The sequence below is a fragment of the Lathyrus oleraceus genome, chromosome 4, assembly GCF_024323335.1.
Source record: "Lathyrus oleraceus cultivar Zhongwan6 chromosome 4, CAAS_Psat_ZW6_1.0, whole genome shotgun sequence".
Taxonomy (NCBI): domain Eukaryota; kingdom Viridiplantae; phylum Streptophyta; class Magnoliopsida; order Fabales; family Fabaceae; genus Lathyrus; species Lathyrus oleraceus.
In genome coordinates, this window is record NC_066582.1 from 58279500 (window position 1) to 58295056 (window position 15557).

Here is a 15557-nt window from a genome sequence, read left to right on the forward strand (position 1 = left end):
AGGATTTTGGTGAGAGAAATGTGAGGTTTAGTGTGAGTGAGATTGTGAGTGTTGATGAGCGTTTTCGAGAGCAGAGAGAGATTTCATTGAGGGCGATTGAGTGAGGTTGAGGGTGATGAGAGTTGAGAGAGCGCGATTGAGAGAGGGGTTTGGTACAGAATGAGAGCGATGGAGAGTTTGAGAGAGGAAGAGTTCAGTTCATCGAACGCTAGCTTTTTCATTTTCCTTTTTTATTATTTAACTTAGGAATGTTTAAAAACCATTTAACTCCATTTAAGTGACCTTTGAGTGTTTCCAGTAGACATTAACACATCACTTTGGTATTCCCAACCCTTTAATCTCTAAAACCCAACAGCCAGCGGCTGGGTTTTTTGGGGTAATCCAACAGTTTTTTTTTATTATTATCATTTTGATTATTTTCTTTAATTTTTTTTTTGTTCCAATCTTTTCTGATTTATAAAGCCCATTTGTCATCATAAATAATAACCAGTCATGAATGGCCTAGTGGAGAGAGGTTAGTTTCATAGTCTTAAGTGGAGTGGGTTCGATACTCATATGTAGCATTTTATTTTCTTTTAGCATTTTATCTCTTTTAACATTTTTCTTTTATGTTTATGTTTTATTATACTCATAGTTCCATTATTATTTAATAACACAAATCTTTTTTTATTAATTTCATCATTCATTCAAAACCATTTTAAACTATTAAAATCATATTTTTCTCGATTCAATGTCGAGCCCATTTTCATACCCTTGTAAGTCGATTGCTTTTAAGCATCGCCATCAACCTCACATGGCTTACTCTTGGGCCTTCTTACAATGAGCTCTTAAGCAACATCAACTTAACTTTCAATAATTTCAAACCTCGGTACTTTAATTGTTTTAATTTAATATTCAAAATCATTTTTTAAATAAAAGTTGGAAGAAAAAGATTACCTGGATGGAATGTCCAGTCGTAATCCCGAATATTTGGCTCAAGCTGTAAGAGCTTGCAAGCCATAAATATTCGTCTTCTCTTTAACACTCCAATATTCAAAATCATTTTCTAAATAAAAGTTGGAAGAAAAAGGTTACCTGGATGGAATGTCCAGTCGTAATCCCGAATATTAGGCTCAAGCTGTAAGAGCTTGCAAGCCATAAATATTCGTCTTCTCTCCAAAATAGTTATGAATATCTAACCCACTTTCTTAATAAAGTTGGAAGAAAAAGATTACTTGGATGGAATATCCAGTCGTAATCCCGAATATTTGGCTCAAGCTGTAAGAGTTTGCAAGCCGTTAATATTCGTCTTCTCTTTAACACTCTAATATTCAAATCATTTTCTAAATAAAACGTGAAGAAAAAGATTACCTGGATGGAATGTCCAGTCGTAATCCCGAATATTAGGCTCAAGCTGTAAGAGCTTGTAAGTCATAAATATTCGTCTTCTCACCAAAATATCCGTAAATATCTAAACCATTTTCTTAATAAAGTTGGAAGAAAAAGATTACCTGGATGGAATGTCCAGTCGTAATCCCGAATATTAGGCTCAAGCTGTAAGAGCTTGTAAGTCATAAATATTCGTCTTCTCACCAAAATATCCGTAAATATCTAAACCATTTTCTTAATAAAGTTGGAAGAAAAAGATTACCTGGATGGAATGTCCAGTCGTAATCCCGAATATTAGGCTCAAGCTGTAAGAGCTTGCAAGCCATAAATATTCGTCTTCCCTCCAAAACATTCGTAAATATTCGAATCATTTTCTTAGCAATACTGGAAAGAAACAGACTGCCTGGGTGGAATGTCCAGACGTAGTCCCGAGTATTAGACCCAAGTTGTAAGAGCTTGTAAGTCACAAGTACTCGTCTTTCAAACTTCAAAATACCTAATTCCTACCTTAATACTTTTTCAATAAAGATGGAAATGGAACATGGTGTATACCGTGCACTCCTGAGACTAGGATTCGAGATGTATATCTCGCTCATCCAAGTTCTCGCCATCACTCAAAATACATCCAACCAATCAAATTCTTTTTTCGCCGCCGTGCGACTAACCAAAAAAAACCTTTTTCATAAACGAAAGATATATTGTCTTAAGGTGATACAAAACAATGTTTCAGCCACAATTGTTGAGTCGAGATAAGTGACGCTTTTCTGAATGTAGATTTATAAATCCGTTCGATGTGTGGTATGCGTCCACTCCTCATCTGTTTTGGGTAAAACAATGTTTTCGTCGATTAATACAGTATAGCTTTCGCTAAAATCGATCAACAAACAAACATTGTTCTACCCAGAACTACGTAAGCCTTGATTTCTCTTTTGAGATACGTAGGAGCAGGATTTGTAAATCTTGTCAGGCCCACTAATAAAAAACTTAGGTTTAGTCCTTCGTTAAAAAATCCAAAAACATCTTCTCTTTTCTTTTGATTCTATTTATTCTTTCCCACCTAATAATTTGAAAAGCCTAATATTTTAATTAACATTAACGCACACAACTAACCTAATGGTTCCCGTTGAGTACAACGGACGTGAGGGGTGCTAATACCTTCCCCTTGCGTAATCGACTCCCGAACCCTGATATTGGTTGCGATGACCATATCCTATCCTTTTCTTTTGTCTTGGGTTTTATCGATATTTCCCCTTTCCTTTTTAGGAATAAATAAAGTTCGGTGGCGACTCTATTCAGTCAATCATTGCGAGCGTGCGATCGCGCTTCGCTTTGAAGTCGTATCCCCATTTTTTTTCGAGGTGCGACAATGGACAATGAGTCTTCCATGCTTATTATAGGGTTAACCCCTCACTAGCATGTTGAAGCTATCCTCACATGGTGGATTTGTGGTTTTAGGTTGAGTTTTCTCCCTTTGATAACAAAAGACCTTAAGGTTTTTGGACCAATCAATTCACCAACTTTTTTTTTGAATTTTTTTTACCCCGAACTACGAGGTTTTGATCCTAATCTTTTTATTAAGATGGTACGTAGGCAATGAGTTCATCCATTCAAACACAAAATGTAAATAAATTTGTATATTCTTTTCTCATCCCTTCAATCATGTTTGCACAAATAAATTTTCACAAATAAAAAAAACAACAACCTTACAACAAATGTCAAAAGGGCTCCCTAGGAGTACCTAGGATGCTTTGGGTGCCTAACACCTTCCCATTGCATAACCAACCCCCTTACCCAGATCTCTGACATTTTTACTAGTTTTTGATTCGATAAAACTTTTAGGTTTTTGTTCGCTTTCTAACCATTCCTTTAGATAAATAGAAGTGCGGTGGCGACTCGACTTGTATGATTTACCTTGGAGTTAGTCAATATCTCTAATGGTAACGAATACCCCGCTACAGGGTCCTTAGGATGACTAGTCTCCTTTTCTCTTGTATTTTTCATTTGGTTTCTGAAATTGTACTCAGTGTAATCCTTCCAATTATATAAATGAAAAGAGATTTTTTGGTCATATAAAAATTATTGCAATTGTTGATATATATGTTTGCAAATGATATAGTAAGTTCCTTGAAAACAAAAATAAATAATCAAGCATTGCATTTCATGCATCATTTGCATAAGTGGGTTTTCTCTTTCGCCAGATGTCTCATTGGTGTTTCTTCTGTGCTTTAGCCAAGCTGACTCACCGGTACAACACCCGTGCCAATCATATGAGAATTATGGAGCATCTAGAACAAGAGAACCGAGAGCTGAAGGACGAGATCACCCGCCTGACTGCCATGATGGAGTCAGTTCTTGCTGCTCAGAATCAATCTTCTCTAACGCATGCAACTCCTCCTACGATGATAGTTATTTCAGAGGTGGCTACCTCTCGCATGCCTGCTGCCACCGCTCACTTTGCGCCTACTATGCCTGCCGGTTCTCGTGGGGAATGTCGTCCAACTTTGTGCCTACTTTTGCGTCCATGCTGGCATCTAGCCCGGTCATGTCCGTGCCACATCCCTTTTTGCACACCTTACCTCGTGTAGAGAACACAATCTATCACTCCGAACCCTATGAGGGTCTGGATGTCTATGAGAAAATGGATGAAATGAAGGATCAGTTTCTTGAGTTGCACAAGGAATTGAAGACATTGAGGGGTAAGGATTTGTTTGGAAAGAGTGCTGCTGAGTTGTGTTTAGTGCCCAACGTCAAGATCCCGGTGAAGTTCAAAGTGCCTGACTTTGAAAAGTATAAGGGGAATACTTGTCCGCTTAGTCATCTAGTGATGTATGCTCGAAAGATATCTACTCAGACCGATAATGATCAACTATTGATTCATTATTTCCAAGATAGTCTGATCGGTGCTGCGCTCCGTTGGTATATGGGGTTGGATAGTGCAAGCATTCACACTTTTAATGACCTGGGAGAGGCTTTTGTCAAACAGTATAAGTACAACGTGGACATGGCGCCTGATAGAGGCCAACTGAGGTCTATGTCTTAGAAAGATAAGGAGACATTTAAGGAGTATGCACAGAGATGGAAGGAATTGGCTGCCCAAATCACTCCTCCTTTGGAGGAAAAAGAGATGACAAAGATCTTTCGAAAGACCCTGAGTTCATTTTATTATGAACGAATGATTGCTAGTGCTCCTAGTGACTTTACTGAAATGGTAAACATGGGGATGAGGCTTGAAGAAGGAGTCCGAGAGGGACGTTTGTCAAAGGATGAGGCGTCAACAAGCAAGATGTATGGCAATAGTTTTAACAAGAAGAAGGACAATGAAGCAAATGCAATAAGCAATAGGAGGCAGAGGAGGCCTCAAATCAGAAGGAATCCAACATCTCGTCAACATCATCACCATCAGGTATCTTCCGTTATCCCGGTATTTTCTAATCAAAAATCAACACCAATTCAACAACAAGAATGTCAACAATAACAACCGCAACAATGAACGAACACCTACAACAACCATAATACCAACAACAATCATCATTAACAAAACTTTGAGAGGAAGAAGGCCTCTTTCGACCCGATTCCTATGTCTTATGCAGAATTATATCCATCCTTGGTTCTCAAGAACCTGATTCAACCAAGAAACCCGCCACATATTCCAGAGCTACTTCCTTGGGGGTATAAACCTGAACTCCGTTGTGCTTTTCATCAAGGAGCACCCGGACATGATATAGAGAGCTGTTACCCACTCAAGTATGAGGTTCATAAGCTGATGAAGAATGGAATGGTGTCCTTCGAGGACCGTGCGCTGAATGTGAAAGCAAATCCGTTGCCCGCCCATGGGAATGAAGGAGAAGCGCGATCCAAAACGCAGTGGAAATTAAAATTTTCTCCTTTAGTGATCCTTACGAATGGACATGATCAGTGATAGAGTATTTACCTCTTGTGACGATTGAAACCTTTGATGCAGATCTACGGTGCAATCGGGAACGTTGAACGACGACAATGCCTCTACTCAGTCTACACGAACGAATTCCTTCAATCTCAGTACTAGATGTTATGAATGAAAGCTTTGAGTGAGAGAGAGAGAGAAAGAGAAAATGAAAATGCAACCGCAATGAATGCTTATGCACAAGGGTTCTATTTATAGAACCACTTGTGTGGGCTTCAAGCTAAAAAGCCCACTTAAGTGTAAGTGGCTCATATTTTATAATATACCAAAATCACTTAAGCGTGTGGTACCTTACCATATTTCGTATTCTACTTAAGTACACCGTACCTTACGATGTTCTACAATTCACTTAAGTACACCGTACCTTACGGTGTTCCTTAGTTACTCTATCTCTCATCAATCCATCCTTTGTGTGTGACCCTGTAGGTTTTCGCCGCATTGGCAATTATATTAAATCACGTATTTAACATAATAAACAGTGAGCGGTATCTAGCAACACATCATTGCTACCCAAGACACGAAAATGTCATGTGATTTGAGAAATCCTTCTGTGATAATACTTATGCGTATAATTACCCTTTTGCCCTTATGTCTATATTGAACACAAGGCATAGACCGTGTCATCCTTGTCCAGTTCAATATTGGGTCCATAGACATTTATCCTGTTATGCAGGATGGGCAAATTCCATCTAGTCACTCATGTCCCTCAGCATGCTTCGTGGAGTACCCATCAACCGTCTTTATGGTTATCCAGTTATGGACAATGTTTGATCAGCAATAAAGCACTCGACTCTACATCTAGGGTCCATAGTGGTTTCAGGTCGAAGGGTGGTATACACCATTATCACCATGAGAATAACTTATGACACTTTGCATAACATTCTATATAGTATTCTCATAGCGGGTCAATCCAGTATGAATATTACTCTGAATATTCATACCTATGTTTAAGACTTGATAACTCTTTATCCATGATCCATGAGATGTGATCATCAGTCTATACACATAATAGTCTTTATGCTTTAATATTATCCCACTTCACAATAAAGCTCGACTACGGATACTTTAAGAATAGTGTCCTTATGTTTAATGTGATCTCATGATCAAGTCACACTTGATACATTAAACGGACTAGCTATTCTAGGGACTTTATTAAACAAACGTAATAAAGAAAAAGCCTTTTATTATTAATAAATAATTCGATACAAGTACCAAAAGTATTGCCCTCTAGGGCTTACACCAACAATCTCCCACTAGCACTAGAGCCAATCAGGCATACCCCTAATGCCCATAGATCTAGTATGGCCATCATGCTTCTGCTGCGCAAGAGGCTTTGTCAGTGGGTCAACAATATTGTCAAGTGTAGGTACTCTGCATATTTTCACATCTCATCTATCTATTATCTCTCGAATGAGGTGATAACGCCTAAGTATGTGTTTGGATCGTTGGTGAGATCTAGGCTCCTTAGCTTGTGCGATAGCACCATTGTTATCATAATAGACACCAATGGGATCCACAATTCTAGGAACTATGCCAAGTTCACTAATGAACTTTTTGGTCCAAACAACTTCCTTTTCTGCACTTGAGGCAGCAATATACTCGGCCTCGATTGTAGAATCAGCAACTGTATCTTGCTTTGAACTTTGCCAGCTCACAGTGCCACCGTTTAAGCAAAACACATAACCAGATTGTAATCTAAAGTCATCCTTATCTGTCTGGATGCTAGCATCGGTGTATCCAATTACATTCAGCTCTTCCTGACCTCCATATATTAAGAATGAGTCCTTAGTCCTTCTCAAATACTCAAGGAGATTTTGATTCCTAATATACAGGCTGCTTCACCTAGGTCCTTCATAGAAAAGCATTTCCCCAACCAAGACTTTACTTGTTGTAGGGTAGGGATATCGTTTCCAATGAGTAATATGTCATCTACATATAATACCATGAAAATGATCATGCTCCCACTAACCTTCTTGTGGACACAAGGCTCATCTTCGTTCTTGATGAATCCATATTGTTTTACTGTTTCATCAAAACAAAGATTCCAGCTTCTGGAAGCTTGATTCAATCCATAGATTGATCTTTGTAACTTACATATCTTTTGGGCTTCTTCTGGTATGTCAAATCCTTCAGAATGTGTCATGTACACATCCTCAAGAAGATTCCCATTAAGGAAAGCAGTTTTCACATCCATCTGCCATATTTCATAATCATGATATGCAGCGATAGCAAGTAAATTTCGAACAGATTTAAGCATTGCAACTGGTGAAAAGGTTTCATCATAGTCAACCCCATGAATTTGCTTATATCCTTTTGCAACTAGTCTTGCCTTATAGGTATGTACCTTACCATCCATGTCAGTCTTCTTTTTGAAGACCCACTTGCATCCTATAGGGTTAACTCCTACAGGAGGATCTACCAAGGTCCAAACCTGCTTTGTGTACATGGAATCCATTTCAGATTTCATGGCTTCTTGCCACTTCTCAGACTCGGGACTAGTTATGGCCTCTTGGTAGGTCACAGGCTCATCTTGATCCATGAGTAATACATCACCTTGATCAGTTATGAGATATCCATATCTCTCATGTAAGTGACATATCCTGCCTGACCTACGCTGGTCTTGTTCTACTTGAGCAGGTTGCTCTTCCACAACTACTTGTGTTTCCTGCTCTAACTCCTCCATAGGTGAATCAATGATTTGTGATTCTTGAATTTCTTCAAGCTCTACTTTCCTCCCACTGATTCCTTTGGAAATAAAATCCTTTTCTAGGAAAACTCCAGTTCGAGCGACAAACACTTTGCCCTCAGAAGGATTGTAGAAGTAATACCCTTTTGTTTCTTTAGGATACCCCACAAATAAGCATTTGTCAGATTTTGGCTCAAGCTTAGTTGAAGTTTGTCGTTTCACATGAACTTCGCAACCCCAAATCTTCATGTAAGACATATGTGGTTTCTTACCACTCCTTATCTCATATGGTGTCTTCTCAACCTTTTTGGATGGAACACGGTTAGGTGCGTAAGCTATTGTCTATAGTGCATGTCCCCGAAAGGAGTTTGGAACATTGGCGTGACTCATCATGGATCGGACCATGTCTAACAGGGTTCGATTTCTTCTCTCAGATACACCATTCTATTGGGGTGTTCTAGGAGGAGTAAGTTGGGATAGGATCCCACACTCTTTCAGATGGTCATTAAACTCTAGGCTTAAATACTCACCACCTCGATCTGATCGAAGAGTTTTAATATTCTTACCTAGTGGGTTTTGTACTTCATTCTTGAATTCCTTGAACTTTTCAAAAGACTCCGATTTGTGTTTCATTAAATACACATAACCAAATCTACTTAAATCATCAGTAAATGTGATGAAGTACTGAAAACCTCATATGGCTGGTATGTTCAGTGGTCCACATACATCAGTATGTATGAGGGCCAAAAGATCATTAGCTTTTTCACCTTTTCCTGTGAATGGAGATTTTGTAATCTTCCAAGTACTTTGGGCAGTTTCTCTTCCAGTGTTCGGTCTTACCGCAATGGAAGCAGGTGCCTGCCTTTGTTATGCCTCCACTAGGCTTCAAAGCAGCAACAGTGGATCTGGGTTTGGTAACTTCCTTGCCTTTCCCTTTATCACCCTGCTTGGTGGGCCTTTTGTTCTGTCTCTTTCCATTTCCGATCATCAGAATGGACTTCCTTTTTGTCTTCAGATTCTGCTCAGCAGTTCTTAACATGGCTAGCAGTTCAGGAAGATATTTGTCCATATCATTCAAATTGAAATTTAGGACAAATTGACTGAATCTATCTGGCAACGATTGCAAGATCAAATCAGTCGCAAATTCCTTTCCGAGGGGAAAACCCAACCTTTCAAGGTTTTCCACATACCCAATCATCTTGAGCATATGGGGACCTACAGGGGCTCCCTCAGCTAACTTGCCTTGAAAAAGGGCTTTTGAAACTTCAAACCTTTCATGCCTTGCTTCCTCTTGATAGAGCATCTTCAAGTGTTCGATCATATCGAACGCTGCCATGTTCTCATGTTGCTTTTGCAATTCCGAGTTCATGGTATCTAGCATGAGACAAGTAGTTTCATTGGCATCATCGACATGCTTCTTATAAGCATCTCTTTCTGCCTTAGGTGCAGAACTAGGAGGTTCCTCTTCAGGAACAGGTTTCTCCAAGACATACAGCTTTCTATCGTGTTTGAGGACAATCCTCAGGTTTCGGTGCCAATCCAGAAAATTTGTCCCAGACAATTTTTCCTTGTCAAGGATTGATCGCAAAATCTTTGTTAGAGGTGTTTTTTGAGATTAATGAAATTATAAGTATCAATAACATATTTAATTAGGCCTTTAATTAAATATGCTCCCACTATTTTACTCAAAACAAATGACCCTCATCATTTGATTCGAAAATCCCGTTGGAAGATTTTCTAGTGGGTCGAGATCCATATTTCACTTTGTTCTAAGTCCGCGTAGGCGGATTACACAAAACTAGGTTATTTAGGTAGGAACTCCTTCCAATTGTATCTCATACAACTCTGGAAAATTTCAGTTGGGTGAATAACTCCTTATTGCAATCCATCATATGGATCAATTCCAACTCTTTCTTCTAAACATATATAATCTTATTATAATTTGTTTAGGTAAGTTTGACCCATTGTTTTAGAAATTGGATATTACAATTATCCCATCGCACCTTACTAATATAGAACATGCACCTCGCGTAGGCGAAACCTACATTATCCGATACTAGTCTTGATGAGTGCTAAAACTTGGAAAGCATAAACTTAATATTTAATTTGAGGGAATTGCAATTGTTCTGATCTCACCGGCTTATTTATCATATAAATCGTCTCTCACATGCATCGACATACATTCACATGCATCAACATACATAATGAAACAGTTATGGCCCCTAGCGCAATTGTTCTCCCAAGCCAATGAGAGAACCTAAGCTAACCTAATAACGATTTAAGCTTCTCCAAGCAAGATATTCAAGGTTGTCCTCCTTTGATATTGAATTCTTCTCTTTCTTTATAACATTGTCCTCCTTTGATATTGAATTCTTCTCTTTCTTTATAACATTGTCCTCCTTTGATATTGAATTTTTCTCTTTCTTCATAACATTGTCCTCCTTTGATATTGAATTCTTCTCTTTCTTCATAACATTACATTACAGAAGAAACTTGTTTTACATACGAGGGATTGAGATGAGAAAAGAAGTTACATTAAGAGATTAAAAGGAGAGGCACGACACTCAGGTCGTATTTAAAAACCCAAAACAAAATAAAGGAAAACTAAGGCCATAACTTATCACCACAAGGCAATAACAATAAACACATTATTATTATTAATTTTAATTCTTTAATTAATTAAAACCAAATTAAATTTCGGCGACCAATCTCACTACGCAGAGTTAGCCGGGGGTCCGCTGCCCGGTCAGCGGGAACGGGGGTTCCACTGCCCGGTCAGCGGACGGTGGTTCAAGGGGGCAGCGCAGTCACAACCCTAATTGCATAACTCTTTGACAACACAACCCTTGTGTCGTCATTAACCTTAATGCACCAATTTCAGACCGTCAAACACATCTCGGTTGTTGATTCAGTATCATTGATCAATACATCATTGCTTCACCATACTAATGTCGGATCAAGAAGCAAACGACCATTGATCGCTCAAAGGAAAACAACTATTAAGTGTTTGAATGAACGAAACAGAAACAATATATCATATATACCGTATTTTGCATCAGGATTACTTATATTATATATATAAATTGATCGATCTCAATTTAATTACTCGTTTATTCTTTGACTCATTCTATCTTTTAATCGTATTAATACAGAAAATAAACAGCTATCAGATGCATGGTTTCGTAAGTGGCTCTGATACCACTGAAGGAGAAGGGCGATCCAAAACGCAGCGGAATTTAAAATTTTCTCCTTTAGTGATCCTTATGAATGGGCATGATCAGTGATAGAATATTTACCTCTTGTGACGATTGAAACCTCTGATGCAGATCTACGGAGCGATCACGAACATTAAACAACGACAGCGCCTCTACTCAGTCCACGCGGACAGATTCCTTCAATCTTAGTGCTAGCTGTTATGAATGAAGGCTTTGAGTGAGAGAGAGAGAGAGAGAAAGAGAAAACAAAAATGCAACCGCAATGAATGCTTCTGCACAAGGGTTCTATTTATAGAACCACTTGTGTGGGTTTCAAGCTAAAAAGCCCACTTAAGTGTAAGTGGCCCATATTTTATAATATGCCAAAATCACTTAAGAGTGTGGTACCTTATCATATTTCGTATTCTACTTAAGTAAACCGTACCTTACGATGTTCTACAATTCACTTAAGTACACCGTACCTTACGGTGTTCCTTAGTTACTCTATCTCTAATCAATCCGTCCTTTGTGTGTGACCCTGTAGGTTTTCGCGGCATTGGCAATTATATTAAATCACGTATTTAACATAATAAATAGTGAGAGGTATCTAGCAACACATTACTGCTACCCAAGACACGAAAATTTCATGTGATCTGACAAATCCTTTTGTGATAATACTTATGTGTATAATTACCCTTTTGCCCTTATGTTTATATTGAACACAATGCATAGACCGTGTCATCCTTGTCCAGTTCAATATTGGACCCATAGACATTTGTCCTGTTATGCAGGATGGGCAAATTCCATCTAGGTCACTCATGTCCCTTAGCATGCTTCGTGGAGTACCCATCAACTGTCTTTATGGTTATCCAGTTACGGACAATGTTTGATCATCAATAAAGCACTCGACTCTACATCTAGGGTCCATAGTGGTTTCAGGTCGAAGGGTGGTATACACCATTATCACCATGAGAATAAATTATGACACTTTGCATAACATTCTATATAGTATTCTCATAGCGGGTCAATCCAGTATAAATATTACTCTTAATATTCATACTTATGTTTAAGACTTGATAACTCCTTATCCATGATCCATGAGATGTGATCATCAATCTATATACATAATAGTCTTTATGCTTTAATGTTATCCCACTTCACAATAAAGCTCGACTACGGATACTTTAAGAATAATGTCCTTATGTTTAATGTGATCTCATGATCAAGTCACACTTGATACATTAAACGGACTAGCTATTCTAGGGACTTTATTAAACAAACGTAATAAAGAAAAAGCCATTTATTATTAATAAATAATTCGATACAAGTACCAAAGGTATTGGCCTCTAGGGCTTACACCAACAGGGAACTCTTCTGTGAATATGGTGGATGGTTGTCCTGGCGAATTCAAAGTTTTTGATGTGCGTTTCATCAGAAGGTCCTTAGTGCAGATGCATAAGGATGTTTGATTGGTAAGTGATTGTGAGCATGACCATGATGGTTGTGCTGTTTGTAGTGTTAACCCGAGGGGTTGTGAAGTTGTGAAAAGGGACATCCAACGATTGATGGATGAAGGCATGATTCAGATTGTTCAATCCCATCATGTAGATGACGATGTAAATGTCATAGTGCCCGTTTTCAAGCAGCCAGAGAGATTGGTAATTCAGTACGACAACATCAATAGTAACAGTGTCAGCAATAGATCAGTATCGTCGTTGGTAATACGGTTAGCGGGCCCAATCCCGTATTCATTTGATAAAGTTGTACAGTATCAGTATAATGCTACAATGATAGAGGGTGGTCAAGAGGTTTTGTTGCCTACGACTATCTTTGTGGTGAGTATTGCTGATGTTACCAAGGTGACCCGCAGTGGTCGAGTGTTTGGGCCGGTGCTCCCAAAAGATAAAGAAGAATCAGTTGTCAGTAAGAATGTAGAAGTGCCTGTTGCAGATCCAGTTGTTGCTTCAAAGGGTAAGTCTGGTGAATCCATCAATTTGAAAGCTAATGATGATAACGAGGTACTTCGGTTGATTAAAAGGAGTAAGTTTAATATGGTGGAGCAGCTGCTCCAAACCCCCTCAAAAATCTCAGTGTTATCTCTGCTCATGAATTTTGAAGCGCACAGAGAAGCACTCCAGAGAGTTCTAGAACAAGCTTTTGTAGAACATGATGTTATAGTGGATCAATTTGATCATATCGTGGCTAACATCACTTCTTACAATAATCTCAACTTCTGTGATGAAGAACTCCGTGAGGAGGGTAGAAATCATAATCTGGCTTTGCACATTTCTATGAATTGCAAAGAAGATGCTTTGTCAATTGTGCTTGTTAACATCGGGTCATCATTGAATGTGCTTTCGAAGTCAACTCTGTCAAAGTTATCTTACCAAGGAGCGCCTATGAGATATAGCGACGTAATCGTCAAAGCTTTTAATGGTTCGCACAAGACAGTTATTGGTGAAGTGGACCTTCTAGTTAAGATAGGTCCGAGTGATTTTCAAATTACTTTTCAAGTAATGGATATCCACCCAGCCTACAGTTGCTTGTTGGGAAGGCCATGGATCCATGAGGTAGGAGCTGTTACCTCCACATTGCACCAGAAACTCAAATTTGTGAAGAATGGCAAGCTAGTGATTGTTGGTGGAGAAAAAGGCGTTATTGGTTAGCCATTTGTCATCTTTCTCTTACGTGGAAGTTGAGGATGAGGTTAGAACTCCGATCTAGGCCTTATCTATTGCTGCTGAAAAGAGAGTTGGGGCACCTATGTCCTCATTAAAAGATGCTAAAAAGATTGTGGAAGAAGGCAATGTTGATCAGTAGGGGCGCATGGTAGAGGTCTCCGATAACAAAAGCAGAACCGGTTTGGGGTTCCAGAAAGGTTTGTCAACCGCATGGTTTGAAGATATGCAACTTAGCTTCCGTAGCGGAGGGTTCTTTCATGGCAATGAACAACACTTAGCTGTTGTGCTAGAGGATGACGAAGAGGAAGACTGCACCAATTTTGTGACGCATGGAAAGGCTTGCGACAATTGGACTGCTATTGATATTCCTGTTATTTTGCATCAATCTAAGTAATTGCTTTTATATGTTTTTAAAATCCTTCTCCTATGCCTAAGGCAGAAGTGAACATTGTTTGGGCATTTTCAAATCGATCATTAATAAAATTAATTCTATTCATCCACGTCTATGATGTCTTGTTTTTACTTTTTGCTTTATTCTGAAAATGGTAATCACAAAAACATAAATAAACAATATAATTGTCCATCTGCATAATATTTGGTCACAGATCCACTTCTCTAAAATCAAAATATCAAATCATTATGCAGGTTGGCTCCTAACCCCATTGAATACAATGATCCTTCTCCTTCTCCAAATTTTGAATTCCATGTGTTTGAGGCCGAGGAGGAAAGTGATGTAGAAGTGAGTGATGAATTATCTCGTCTTCTTGAGCAAGATGAAAAGACCATTCATCTGTTCGAAGAGCAGATTGAGTTAGTCAACTTGGGTTCTGAGGATGATGTGAAGGAAGTCAAGATTGGGTCTCGCCTGTGTTCAGATGTCAAGAAGGGGTTGATTGATCTTCTTCGAGAGTATTCAGATGTGTTTGCTTGGACCTATCAAGACATGCCTGATTTGGATTCTGAGATTGTGGAGCATAGATTGCCGTTGAAGCCAGAATGCCTGCCAGTCAAGTAGAAGTTGAGAAGAACGCATCCTAATATGGCTGTAAAGATCAAAGAGGAAGTGCAGAAGCAGATTGACGCTGGTTTCCTTATGACCGCTGAGTATCTGTAATGGGTGGCCAATATTGTGCCTGTGCCAAAGAAAGATGGAAAAGTCCGCATGTGTGTCGATTATAGAGATTTGAATAAAGCCAGTCCGAAAGATGATTTCCCTCTGCCACACATTGATATGTTGGTAGACAATACTGCTAAATTCAAAGTCTTTTCGTTTATGGATGGATTTTCTGGATATAATCAGATCAAGATGGAACCCGAAGACATAGAGAAGACCATATTCATTACACCTTGGGGAACATTCTGTTATAGATTGATGCCTTTCGGTCTAAAGAATGCTGGTGCAACTTACCAAAGAGCAATGACTACTCTTTTTTATGATATGATACATAAAGAGATTGAAGTTTATGTCAATGACATGATTGCTAAATCAATTTATGAAGAAGAACATGTTGAGCATTTGTTGAAATTATTCCAGCGTTTGAGGAAGTATAAACACCGCTTGAATCCCAATAAGTGTACTTTTGGTGTTCGTTCTGGTAAGTTGTTGGGCTTTATTATCAGGGAGAAGGGTATTGAAGTTGATCCTGCCAAGGTCAAAGTAATACAAGAGATGCCTGCACCCAAAA